At 34.8% G+C, this 13,099-nt stretch overlaps 8 non-coding genes across 8 annotated transcripts; all 8 read right to left on the bottom strand.

Annotated features, from left to right (window-relative positions):
* Positions 1-1,063: 1,063 nt before the first annotated feature.
* On the bottom strand, positions 1,064-1,135 carry TRNAD-GUC (transfer RNA aspartic acid (anticodon GUC)). Its single transcript has one exon. It is a non-coding gene; the product is annotated as a tRNA-Asp (tRNA).
* Positions 1,136-2,946: 1,811 nt separating this feature from the next.
* Positions 2,947-3,018, bottom strand: TRNAD-GUC (transfer RNA aspartic acid (anticodon GUC)). The gene has a single exon. It is a non-coding gene; the product is annotated as a tRNA-Asp (tRNA).
* Positions 3,019-3,888: 870 nt separating this feature from the next.
* Positions 3,889-3,960, bottom strand: TRNAD-GUC (transfer RNA aspartic acid (anticodon GUC)). The gene has a single exon. It is a non-coding gene; the product is annotated as a tRNA-Asp (tRNA).
* An 870-nt stretch (positions 3,961-4,830) lies between these two features.
* TRNAD-GUC (transfer RNA aspartic acid (anticodon GUC)) lies at positions 4,831-4,902 on the bottom strand. Its single transcript has one exon. It is a non-coding gene; the product is annotated as a tRNA-Asp (tRNA).
* An 870-nt stretch (positions 4,903-5,772) lies between these two features.
* On the bottom strand, positions 5,773-5,844 carry TRNAD-GUC (transfer RNA aspartic acid (anticodon GUC)). The gene has a single exon. It is a non-coding gene; the product is annotated as a tRNA-Asp (tRNA).
* An 870-nt stretch (positions 5,845-6,714) lies between these two features.
* On the bottom strand, positions 6,715-6,786 carry TRNAD-GUC (transfer RNA aspartic acid (anticodon GUC)). Its single transcript has one exon. It is a non-coding gene; the product is annotated as a tRNA-Asp (tRNA).
* Positions 6,787-7,656: 870 nt separating this feature from the next.
* On the bottom strand, positions 7,657-7,728 carry TRNAD-GUC (transfer RNA aspartic acid (anticodon GUC)). The gene has a single exon. It is a non-coding gene; the product is annotated as a tRNA-Asp (tRNA).
* An 870-nt stretch (positions 7,729-8,598) lies between these two features.
* TRNAD-GUC (transfer RNA aspartic acid (anticodon GUC)) lies at positions 8,599-8,670 on the bottom strand. The gene has a single exon. It is a non-coding gene; the product is annotated as a tRNA-Asp (tRNA).
* Between the last annotated feature and the right edge of the window lie 4,429 nt (positions 8,671-13,099).

Raw genomic sequence — 13,099 nt, forward strand, 5'->3', positions numbered from 1 at the left:
AACTAAGGTTAATGCATAAATATTACTGTCTTTTCCTGCATCACGGCAGGAAATAATCGTACTAGCATGCAACACTTCCCACAAGTGCTTATGTTACAGAAAAAATAAAAATGTTAAGGACTCCTCTTTCGGGGAATCGAACCCCGGTCTCCCACGTGACAGGCGGGGATACTCACCACTATACTAACGAGGAATAACTTGACATGTGTTTTTGGGGAAACTCCCTCCAATGGGGAGATTTTAATGCCATCTCTGCCGCTAATCAGAAGATGCACAACTTAAATCAACATTTTGCTGAATGGTAAGCTACTTTGCTTGATGCAAAAGTATACAAAAATGTGTAGTTAGCGGGATTGTTGCCAAACAGAGAGAATTGAAAAAAAACATAGACTGCATTATATACATGACCTTGAGTAGAGAGAGTGTAAGATTAAGCTAAAGCAGTATTTTCCTGGCACAGTATATATTTGCCCAATGTTTTTCGGGTTTTCATCAGGAGATACTCCTGTACAGTCATGCATGGATAATCTGCTACACTACAATATGACTCAAAGGACATTTTATAAAATTAATGCTCCAAAACATTTCAAAAAGATGTTTCTTATTCCTTTCAAGAAATATATTTAGCTATATTTTCCTGCATATTGTTATCCCTTTTTATGCATAATAATGGCTTGCTTTAATTCTGTTACCTTTTGCCATTAGCACTGATTAAATATGCCCTGCTAAATGACGTAAAACAACTAACACAAAATATTTTGTCACAGGGGACAATAGTATATGTTTTCAAAAATTGGGAATTTTTAATGTTTTTGGCTAATCTAAAGTGTTTGTTAATCACCTGATAAATTAAATTTTTGGCCAAAATGATTTTTTCTAAATGACTTTAAAAGAAAGTGTACATAAACTATGAATGTGGGCAAAAAAGGTAAGTTGTATTTAAACTAAGGTTAATGCATAAATATTACTGTCTTTTCCTGCATCACGGCAGGAAATAATCGTACTAGCATGCAACACTTCCCACAAGTGCTTATGTTACAGAAAAAATAAAAAATGTTAAGGACTCCCCGTCGGGGAATCGAACCCCGGTCTCCCGCGTGACAGGCAGGGATACTCACCACTATACTAACGAGGAATAACTTGACATGTGTTTTTGGGAAAACTCCCTCCAATGGGGAGATTTTAATGCCATCTCTGCCGCTAATCAGAAGATGCACAACTTAAATCAACATTTTGCTGAATGGTAAGCTGCTTTGCTTGATGCAAAAGTAAACAAAAATGTGTAGTTAGCGGGATTGTTGCCAAACAGAGAGAATTGAAAAAAACATAGACTGCATTATTTACATGACCCTGAGTAAAGAGAGTGTAAGATTAAGCTAAAGCAGTATTTTCCTAGCACAGTATATATTTGCCCACTGTTTTTTGGGTTTTCGTCAGGAGACACTCCTGTACAGTCATGCATGGATAATCTGCTACACTACAATATGACTCGAAGGACATTTTATGAAATTAATGCTCCAAAACATTTCAAAAAGATGTTTCTTATCCCTTTCAAGAAATATATTTAGCTATATTTTCCTGCATATTGTTATCCCTTTTTATGCATAATAATGGCTTGCTTTAATTCTGTTACCTTTTGCCATTAACACTCATTAAAAATGCCCTGCTAAATGACGTAAAACAACTGACACAAAATATTTTGGCACAGAGGACAATAGTTTATGTTTTCTAAAATTGGGAATTTTTAATGTTTTTGGCTAATCTAAAGTGTTTGTTAATCACCTGATAAATTAAATTTTTGGCCAAAATGATTTTTTCCAAATGACTTTAAAAGAAAGTGTACATAAACTATGAATGTGGGCAAAAAAGGTAAGTTGTATTTAAACTAAGGTTAATGCATAAATATTACTGTCTTTTCCTGCATCACGGCAGGAAATAATCGTACTAGCATGCAACACTTCCCACAAGTGCTTATGTTACAGAAAAAATAAAAAATGTTAAGGACTCCTCTTTGGGGAATCGAACCCCAGTCTCCCGCGTGACAGGCGGGGATACTCACCACTATACTAACGAGGAATAACTTGACATGTGTTTTTAGGGAAACTCCCTCCAATGGGGAGATTTTAATGCCATCTCTGCCGCTAATCAGAAGATGCACAACTTAAATCAACATTTTGCTGAATGGTACGCTGCTTTGCTTGATGAAAAAGTAAACAAAAATGTGTAGTTAGCGGGATTGTTGCCAAACAGAGAGAATTGAAAAAAAACATAGACTGCATTATTTACATGACCCTGAGTAAAGAGAGTGTAAGATTAAGCTAAAGCAGTATTTTCCTGGCACAGTATATATTTGCCCACTGTTTTTTGGGTTTTCGTCAGGAGACACTCCTGTACAGTCATGCATGGATAATCTGCTACACTACAATATGACTCGAAGGACATTTTATGAAATTAATGCTCCAAAACATTTCAAAAAGATGTTTCTTATCCCTTTCAAGAAATATATTTAGCTATATTTTCCTGCATATTGTTATCCCTTTTTATGCATAATAATGGCTTGCTTTAATTCTTTTACCTTTTGCCATTAACACTGATTAAATATGCCCTGCTAAATGACGTAAAACAACTGACACAAAATATTTTGTCACAGAGGACAATAGTATATGTTTTCTAAAATTGGGAATTTTTAATGTTTTTGGCTAATCTAAAGTGTTTGTTAATCACCTGATAAATTAAATTTTTGGCCAAAATGATTTTTTCTAAATGACTTTAAAAGAAAGTGTACATAAACTATGAATGTGGGCAAAAAAGGTAAGTTGTATTTAAACTAAGGTTAATGCATAAATATTACTGTCTTTTCCTGCATCACGGCAGGAAATAATCGTACTAGCATGCAACACTTCCCACAAGTGCTTATGTTACACAAAAAATAAAAAATGTTAAGAACTCCCCGTCGGGGAATCGAACCCCGGTCTCCCGCGTGACAGGCGGGGATACTCACCACTATACTAACGAGGAATAGCTTGACATGTGTTTTTGGGGAAACTCCCTCAAATGGGGAGATTTTAATGCCATCTCTGCCGCTAATCAGAAGATGCACAACTTAAATCAACATTTTGCTGAATGGTAAGCTACTTTGCTTGATGCAAAAGTAAACAAAAATGTGTAGTTAGCGGGATTGTTGCCAAACAGAGAGAATTGAAAAAAAACATAGACTGCATTATTTACATGACCTTGAGTAGAGAGAGTGTAAGATTAAGCTAAAGCAGTATTTTCCTGGCACAGTATATATTTGCCCACTGTTTTTCGGGTTTTCGTCAGGAGACACTCCTGTACAGTCATGCATGGATAATCTGCTACACTACAATATGACTCGAAGGACATTTTATGAAATTAATGCTCCAAAACATTTCAAAAAGATGTTTCTTATCCCTTTCAAGAAATATATTTAGCTATATTTTCCTGCATATTGTTATCCCTTTTTATGCATAATAATGGCTTGCTTTAATTCTGTTACCTTTTGCCATTAACACTCATTAAAAATGCCCTGCTAAATGACGTAAAACAACTGACACAAAATATTGTGGCACAGAGGACAATAGTATATGTTTTCTAAAATTGGGAATTTTTTATGTTTTTGGCTAATCTAAAGTGTTTGTTAATCACCTGATAAATTAAATTTTTGGCCAAAATGATTTTTTCTAAATGACTTTAAAAGAAAGTGTACATAAACTATGAATGTGGGCAAAAAAGGTAAGTTGTATTTAAACTAAGGTTAATGCATAAATATTACTGTCTTTTCCTGCATCACGGCAGGAAATAATCGTACTAGCATGCAACACTTCCCACAAGTGCTTATGTTACAGAAAAAATAAAAATTGTTAAGGACTCCCCGTCGGGGAATCGAACCCCGGTCTCCCGCGTGACAGGCGGGGATACTCACCACTATACTAACGAGGAATAACTTGACATGTGTTTTTGGGAAAACTCCCTCCAATGGGGAGATTTCAATGCCATCACTGCCGCTAATCAGAAGATGCACAACTTAAATCAACATTTTGCTGAATGGTAAGCTGCTTTGCTTGATGCAAAAGTAAAAAAAAATGTGTAGTTAGCGGGATTGTTGCCAAACAGAGAGAATTGAAAAAAAACATAGACTGCATTATTTACATGACCCTGAGTAAAGAGAGTGTAAGATTAAGCTAAAGCAGTATTTTCCTGGCACAGTATATATTTGCCCACTGTTCTTTGGGTTTTCGTCAGGAGACACTCCTGTACAGTCATGCATGGATAATCTGCTACACTACAATATGACTCGAAGGACATTTTATGAAATTAATGCTCCAAAACATTTCAAAAAGATGTTTCTTATCCCTTTCAAGAAATATATTTAGCTATATTTTCCTGCATATTTTTATCCCTTTTTATGCATAATAATGGCTTGCTTTAATTCTGTTACCTTTTGCCATTAACACTCATTAAAAATGCCCTGCTAAATGACGTAAAACAACTGACACAAAATATTGTGGCACAGAGGACAATAGTATATGTTTTCTAAAATTGGGAATTTTTTATGTTTTTGGCTAATCTAAAGTTTTTGTTAATCACCTGATAAATTAAATTTTTGGCCAAAATGATTTTTTCTAAATGACTTTAAAAGAAAGTGTACATAAACTATGAATGTGGGCAAAAAAGGTAAGTTGTATTTAAACTAAGGTTAATGCATAAATATTACTGTCTTTTCCTGCATCACGGCAGGAAATAATCGTACTAGCATGCAACATTTCCCACAAGTGCTTATGTTACAGAAAAAATAAAAATTGTTAAGGACTCCCCGTCAGGGAATCGAACCCCGGTCTCCCGCGTGACAGGCGGGGATACTCACCACTATACTAACAAGGAATAACCTGACATGTGTTTTTGGGAAAACTCCCTCCAATAGGGAGATTTTAATGTCATCTCTGCCGCTAATCAGAAGATGCACAACTTAAATCAACATTTTGCTGAATGGTACGCTGCTTTGCTTGATGAAAAAGTAAACAAAAATGTGTAGTTAGCGGGATTGTTGCCAAACAGAGAGAATTGAAAAAAAACATAGACTGCATTATTTACATGACCCTGAGTAAAGAGAGTGTAAGATTAAGCTAAAGCAGTATTTTCCTGGCACAGTATATATTTGCCCACTGTTTTTTGGGTTTTCGTCAGGAGACACTCCTGTACAGTCATGCATGGATAATCTGCTACACTACAATATGACTCGAAGGACATTTTATGAAATTAATGCTCCAAAACATTTCAAAAAGATGTTTCTTATCCCTTTCAAGAAATATATTTAGCTATATTTTCCTGCATATTGTTATCCCTTTTTATGCATAATAATGGCTTGCTTTAATTCTTTTACCTTTTGCCATTAACACTGATTAAATATGCCCTGCTAAATGACGTAAAACAACTGACACAAAATATTTTGTCACAGAGGACAATAGTATATGTTTTCTAAAATTGGGAATTTTTAATGTTTTTGGCTAATCTAAAGTGTTTGTTAATCACCTGATAAATTAAATTTTTGGCCAAAATGATTTTTTCTAAATGACTTTAAAAGAAAGTGTACATAAACTATGAATGTGGGCAAAAAAGGTAAGTTGTATTTAAACTAAGGTTAATGCATAAATATTACTGTCTTTTCCTGCATCACGGCAGGAAATAATCGTACTAGCATGCAACACTTCCCACAAGTGCTTATGTTACACAAAAAATAAAAAATGTTAAGAACTCCCCGTCGGGGAATCGAACCCCGGTCTCCCGCGTGACAGGCGGGGATACTCACCACTATACTAACGAGGAATAGCTTGACATGTGTTTTTGGGGAAACTCCCTCAAATGGGGAGATTTTAATGCCATCTCTGCCGCTAATCAGAAGATGCACAACTTAAATCAACATTTTGCTGAATGGTAAGCTACTTTGCTTGATGCAAAAGTAAACAAAAATGTGTAGTTAGCGGGATTGTTGCCAAACAGAGAGAATTGAAAAAAAACATAGACTGCATTATTTACATGACCTTGAGTAGAGAGAGTGTAAGATTAAGCTAAAGCAGTATTTTCCTGGCACAGTATATATTTGCCCACTGTTTTTCGGGTTTTCGTCAGGAGACACTCCTGTACAGTCATGCATGGATAATCTGCTACACTACAATATGACTCGAAGGACATTTTATGAAATTAATGCTCCAAAACATTTCAAAAAGATGTTTCTTATCCCTTTCAAGAAATATATTTAGCTATATTTTCCTGCATATTGTTATCCCTTTTTATGCATAATAATGGCTTGCTTTAATTCTGTTACCTTTTGCCATTAACACTCATTAAAAATGCCCTGCTAAATGACGTAAAACAACTGACACAAAATATTGTGGCACAGAGGACAATAGTATATGTTTTCTAAAATTGGGAATTTTTTATGTTTTTGGCTAATCTAAAGTGTTTGTTAATCACCTGATAAATTAAATTTTTGGCCAAAATGATTTTTTCTAAATGACTTTAAAAGAAAGTGTACATAAACTATGAATGTGGGCAAAAAAGGTAAGTTGTATTTAAACTAAGGTTAATGCATAAATATTACTGTCTTTTCCTGCATCACGGCAGGAAATAATCGTACTAGCATGCAACACTTCCCACAAGTGCTTATGTTACAGAAAAAATAAAAATTGTTAAGGACTCCCCGTCGGGGAATCGAACCCCGGTCTCCCGCGTGACAGGCGGGGATACTCACCACTATACTAACGAGGAATAACTTGACATGTGTTTTTGGGAAAACTCCCTCCAATAGGGAGATTTCAATGCCATCTCTGCCGCTAATCAGAAGATGCACAACTTAAATCAACATTTTGCTGAATGGTAAGCTGCTTTGCTTGATGCAAAAGTAAAAAAAAATGTGTAGTTAGCGGGATTGTTGCCAAACAGAGAGAATTGAAAAAAAACATAGACTGCATTATTTACATGACCCTGAGTAAAGAGAGTGTAAGATTAAGCTAAAGCAGTATTTTCCTGGCACAGTATATATTTGCCCACTGTTCTTTGGGTTTTCGTCAGGAGACACTCCTGTACAGTCATGCATGGATAATCTGCTACACTACAATATGACTCGAAGGACATTTTATGAAATTAATGCTCCAAAACATTTCAAAAAGATGTTTCTTATCCCTTTCAAGAAATATATTTAGCTATATTTTCCTGCATATTTTTATCCCTTTTTATGCATAATAATGGCTTGCTTTAATTCTGTTACCTTTTGCCATTAACACTCATTAAAAATGCCCTGCTAAATGACGTAAAACAACTGACACAAAATATTGTGGCACAGAGGACAATAGTATATGTTTTCTAAAATTGGGAATTTTTTATGTTTTTCGCTAATCTAAAGTTTTTGTTAATCACCTGATAAATTAAATTTTTGGCCAAAATGATTTTTTCTAAATGACTTTAAAAGAAAGTGTACATAAACTATGAATGTGGGCAAAAAAGGTAAGTTGTATTTAAACTAAGGTTAATGCATAAATATTACTGTCTTTTCCTGCATCACGGCAGGAAATAATCGTACTAGCATGCAACACTTCCCACAAGTGCTTATGTTACAGAAAAAATAAAAATTGTTAAGGACTCCCCGTCGGGGAATCGAACCCCGGTCTCCCGCGTGACAGGCGGGGATACTCACCACTATACTAACGAGGAATAACTTGACATGTGTTTTTGGGAAAACTCCCTCCAATAGGGAGATTTCAATGCCATCTCTGCCGCTAATCAGAAGATGCACAACTTAAATAAACATTTTGCTGAATGGTAAGCTGCTTTGCTTGATGCAAAAGTAAAAAAAAATGTGTAGTTAGCGGGATTGTTGCCAAACAGAGAGAATTGAAAAAAAACATAGACTGCATTATTTACATGACCCTGAGTAAAGAGAGTGTAAGATTAAGCTAAAGCAGTATTTTCCTGGCACAGTATATATTTGCCCACTGTTCTTTGGGTTTTCGTCAGGAGACACTCCTGTACAGTCATGCATGGATAATCTGCTACACTACAATATGACTCGAAGGACATTTTATGAAATTAATGCTCCAAAACATTTCAAAAAGATGTTTCTTATCCCTTTCAAGAAATATATTTAGCTATATTTTCCTGCATATTTTTATCCCTTTTTATGCATAATAATGGCTTGCTTTAATTCTGTTACCTTTTGCCATTAACACTCATTAAAAATGCCCTGCTAAATGACGTAAAACAACTGACACAAAATATTGTGGCACAGAGGACAATAGTATATGTTTTCTAAAATTGGGAATTTTTTATGTTTTTGGCTAATCTAAAGTTTTTGTTAATCACCTGATAAATTAAATTTTTGGCCAAAATGATTTTTTCTAAATGACTTTAAAAGAAAGTGTACATAAACTATGAATGTGGGCAAAAAAGGTAAGTTGTATTTAAACTAAGGTTAATGCATAAATATTACTGTCTTTTCCTGCATCACGGCAGGAAATAATCGTACTAGCATGCAACATTTCCCACAAGTGCTTATGTTACAGAAAAAATAAAAATTGTTAAGGACTCCCCGTCAGGGAATCGAACCCCGGTCTCCCGCGTGACAGGCGGGGATACTCACCACTATACTAACAAGGAATAACCTGACATGTGTTTTTGGGAAAACTCCCTCCAATAGGGAGATTTTAATGTCATCTCTGCCGCTAATCAGAAGATGCACAACTTAAATCAACATTTTGCTGAATGGTAAGCTGCTTTGCTTGATGCAAAAGTAAAAAAAAATGTGTAGTTAGCGGGATTGTTGCCAAACAGAGAATTAAAAAAAAAACATAGACTGCATTATTTACATGACCCTGAGTAAAGAGAGTGTAAGATTAAGCTAAAGCAGTATTTTCCTGGCACAGTATATATTTGCCCACTGTTTTTTGGGTTTTCGTCAGGAGACACTCCTGTACAGTCATGCATGGATAATCTGCTACACTACAATATGACTCGAAGGATATTTTATGAAATTAATGCTCCAAAACCTTTCAAAAAGATGTTTCTTATCCCTTTCAAGAAATATATTTAGCTATATTTTCCTGCATATTTTTATCCCTTTTTATGCATAATAATGGCTTGCTTTAATTCTTTTACCTTTTGCCATTAACACTGATTAAATATGCCCTGCTAAATGACGTAAAACAACTGACACAAAATATTTTGTCACAGAGGACAATAGTATATGTTTTCTAAAATTGGGAATTTTTAATGTTTTTGGCTAATCTAAAGTGTTTGTTAATCACCTGATAAATTAAATTTTTGGCCAAAATGATTTTTTCTAAATGACTTTAAAAGAAAGTGTACATAAACTATGAATGTGGGCAAAAAAGGTAAGTTGTATTTAAACTAAGGTTAATGCATAAATATTACTGTCTTTTCCTGCATCACGGCAGGAAATAATCGTACTAGCATGCAAAACTTCCCACAAGTGCTTATGTTACAGAAAAAATAAAGAATGTTAAGGACTCCCCTTCGGGGAATCGAACCCTGGTCTACCGCATGACAGGTGGGGATACTCACCACTACACTAACAAGGAATAACTTGACATGTGCTTTTGGGAAAACTCCCTCCAATGGGGAGATTTCAATGCCATCACTGTCGCTAATCAGAAGATGCACAACTTAAATCAACATTTTGCTGAATGGTAAGCTGCTTTGCTTGATGCAAAAGTAAAAAAAAATGTGTAGTTAGCGGGATTGTTTGCAAACAGAGAGAATTGAAAAAAAACATAGACTGCATTATTTACATGACCCTGAGTAAAGAGAGTGTAAGATTAAGCTAAAGCAATATTTTCCTGGCACAGTATATATTTGCCCACTGTTTTTTGGGTTTTCGTCAGGAGACACTCCTGTACAGTCATGCATGGATAATCTGCTACACTACAATATGACTCGAAGGACATTTTATGAAATTAATGCTCCAAAACATTTCAAAAAGATGTTTCTTATCCCTTTCAAGAAATATATTTAGCTATATTTTCCTGCATATTGTTATCCCTTTTTATGCATAATAATGGCTTGCTTTAATTCTTTTACCTTTTGCCATTAACACTGATTAAATATGCCCTGCTAAATGACGTAAAACAACTGACACAAAATATTTTGTCACAGAGGACAATAGTATATGTTTTCTAAAATTGGGAATTTTTAATGTTTTTGGCTAATCTAAAGTGTTTGTTAATCACCTGATAAATTAAATTTTTGGCCAAAATGATTTTTTCTAAATGACTTTAAAAGAAAGTGTACATAAACTATGAATGTGGGCAAAAAAGGTATGTTGTATTTAAACTAAGGTTAATGCATAAATATTACTGTCTTTTCCTGCATCACGGCAGGAAATAATCGTACTAGCATGCAACACTTCCCACAAGTGCTTATGTTACAGAAAAAATAAAAATTGTTAAGGACTCCTCTTTCGGGGAATCGAACCCCGGTCTCCCGCGTGACAGGCGGGGATACTCACCACTATACTAACGAGGAATAACTTGACATCTGTTTTTGGGGAAACTCCCTCAAATGGGGAGATTTTAATGCCATCTCTGCCGCTAATCAGAAGATGCACAACTTAAATCAACATTTTGCTGAATGGTAAGCTGCTTTGCTTGATGCAAAAGTAAAAAAAATGTGTAGTTAGCGGGATTGTTGCCAAACAGAGAGAATTGAAAAAAAACATAGACTGCATTATTTACATGACCTTGAGTAGAGAGAGTGTAAGATTAAGCTAAAGCAGTATTTTCCTGGCACAGTATATATTTGCCCAATGTTTTTCGGGTTTTCATCAGGAGACACTCCTGTACAGTCATGCATGGATAATCTGCTACACTACAATATGACTCAAAGGACATTTTATGAAATTAATGCTCCAAAACATTTCAAAAAGATGTTTCTTATCCCTTTCAAGAAATATATTTAGCTATATTTTCCTGCATATTGTTATCCCTTTTTATGCATAATAATGGCTTGCTTTAATTCTGTTACCTTTTGCCATTAACACTGATTAAATATGCCCTGCTAAATGACGTAAAACAACTGACACAAAATATTTTGTCACAGGGGACAATAGTATATGTTTTCAAAAATTGGGAATTTTTAATGTTGTTGGCTAATCTAAAGTGTTTGTTAATCACCTGATAAATTAAATTTTTGGCCAAAATGATTTTTTCTAAATGACTTTAAAAGAAAGTGTACATAAACTATGAATGTGGGCAAAAAAGGTAAGTTGTATTTAAACTAAGGTTAATGCATAAATATTACTGTCTTTTCCTGCATCACGGCAGGAAATAATCGTACTAGCATGCAACATTTCCCACAAGTGCTTATGTTACAGAAAAAATAAAAATTGTTAAGCACTCCCCGTCAGGGAATCGAGCCCCGGTCTCCCGCGTGACAGGCGGGGATACTCACCACTATACTAACGAGGAATAACCTGACATGTGTTTTTGGGAAAACTCCCTCCAATAGGGAGATTTTAATGCCATCTCTGCAGCTAATCAGAAGATGCACAACTTAAATCAACATTTTGCTGAATGGTAAGCTGCTTTGCTTGATGCAAAAGTAAAAAAAAATGTGTAGTTAGCGGGATTGTTGCCAAACAGAGAGATTTAAAAAAAAACATAGACTGCATTATTTACATGACCCTGAGTAAAGAGAGTGTAAGATTAAGCTAAAGCAGTATTTTCCTGGCACAGTATATATTTGCCCACTGTTTTTTGGGTTTTCGTCAGGAGACACTCCTGTACAGTCATGCATGGATAATCTGCTACACTACAATATGACTCGAAGGACATTTTATGAAATTAATGCTCCAAAACATTTCAAAAAGATGTTTCTTATCCCTTTCAAGAAATATATTTAGCTATATTTTCCTGCATATTTTTATCCCTTTTTATGCATAATAATGGCTTGCTTTAATTCTTTTACCTTTTGCCATTAACATTGATTAAATATGCCCTGCTAAATGACGTAAAACAACTGACACAAAATATTTTGTCACAGAGGACAATAGTATATGTTTTCTAAAATTGGGAATTTTTAATGTTTTTGGCTAATCTAAAGTGTTTGTTAATCACCTGATAAATTAAATTTTTGGCCAAAATGATTTTTTCTAAATGACTTTAAAAGAAAGTGTACATAAACTATGAATGTGGGCAAAAAAGGTAAGTTGTATTTAAACTAAGGTTAATGCATAAATATTACTGTCTTTTCCTGCATCACGGCAGGAAATAATCGTACTAGCATGCAACACTTCCCACAAGTGCTTATGTTACAGAAAAAATAAAAAATGTTAAGGACTCCTCTTTCGGGGAATCGAACCCCGGTCTTCCGCTTGACAGGCGGGGATACTCACCACTATACTAACGAGGAATAACTTGACATGTGTTTTTGGGGAAACTCCCTCCAATGGGGAGATTTTAATGCCATCTCTGCCGCTAATCAGAAGATGCACAACTTAAATCAACATTTTGCTGAATGGTAAGCTACTTTGCTTGATGCAAAAGTATACAAAAATGTGTAGTTAGCGGGATTGTTGCCAAACAGAGAGAATTAAAAAAAAACATAGACTGCATTATTTACATGACCTTGAGTAGAGAGAGTGTAAGATTAAGCTAAAGCAGTATTTTCCTGGCACAGTATATATTTGCCCAATGTTTTTCGGGTTTTCATCAGGAGACACTCCTGTACAGTCATGCATGGATAATCTGCTACACTACAATATGACTCAAAGGACATTTTATGAAATTAATGCTCCAAAACATTTCAAAAAGATGTTTCTTATCCCTTTCAAGAAATATATTTAGCTATATTTTCCTGCATATTGTTATCCCTTTTTATGCATAATAATGGCTTGCTTTAATTCTGTTACCTTTTGCCATTAACACTGATTAAATATGCCCTGCTAAATGACGTAGAACAACTGACACAAAATATTTTGTCACAGGGGACAATAGTATATGTTTTCAAAAATTGGGAATTTTTAATGTTTTTGGCTAATCTAAAGTGTTTGTTAATCACCTGATAAATTAAA

This window comes from Mixophyes fleayi, chromosome 10 (genome assembly GCF_038048845.1).
Source record: "Mixophyes fleayi isolate aMixFle1 chromosome 10, aMixFle1.hap1, whole genome shotgun sequence".
In the NCBI taxonomy this organism is placed as follows: Eukaryota; Metazoa; Chordata; class Amphibia; order Anura; family Limnodynastidae; genus Mixophyes; species Mixophyes fleayi.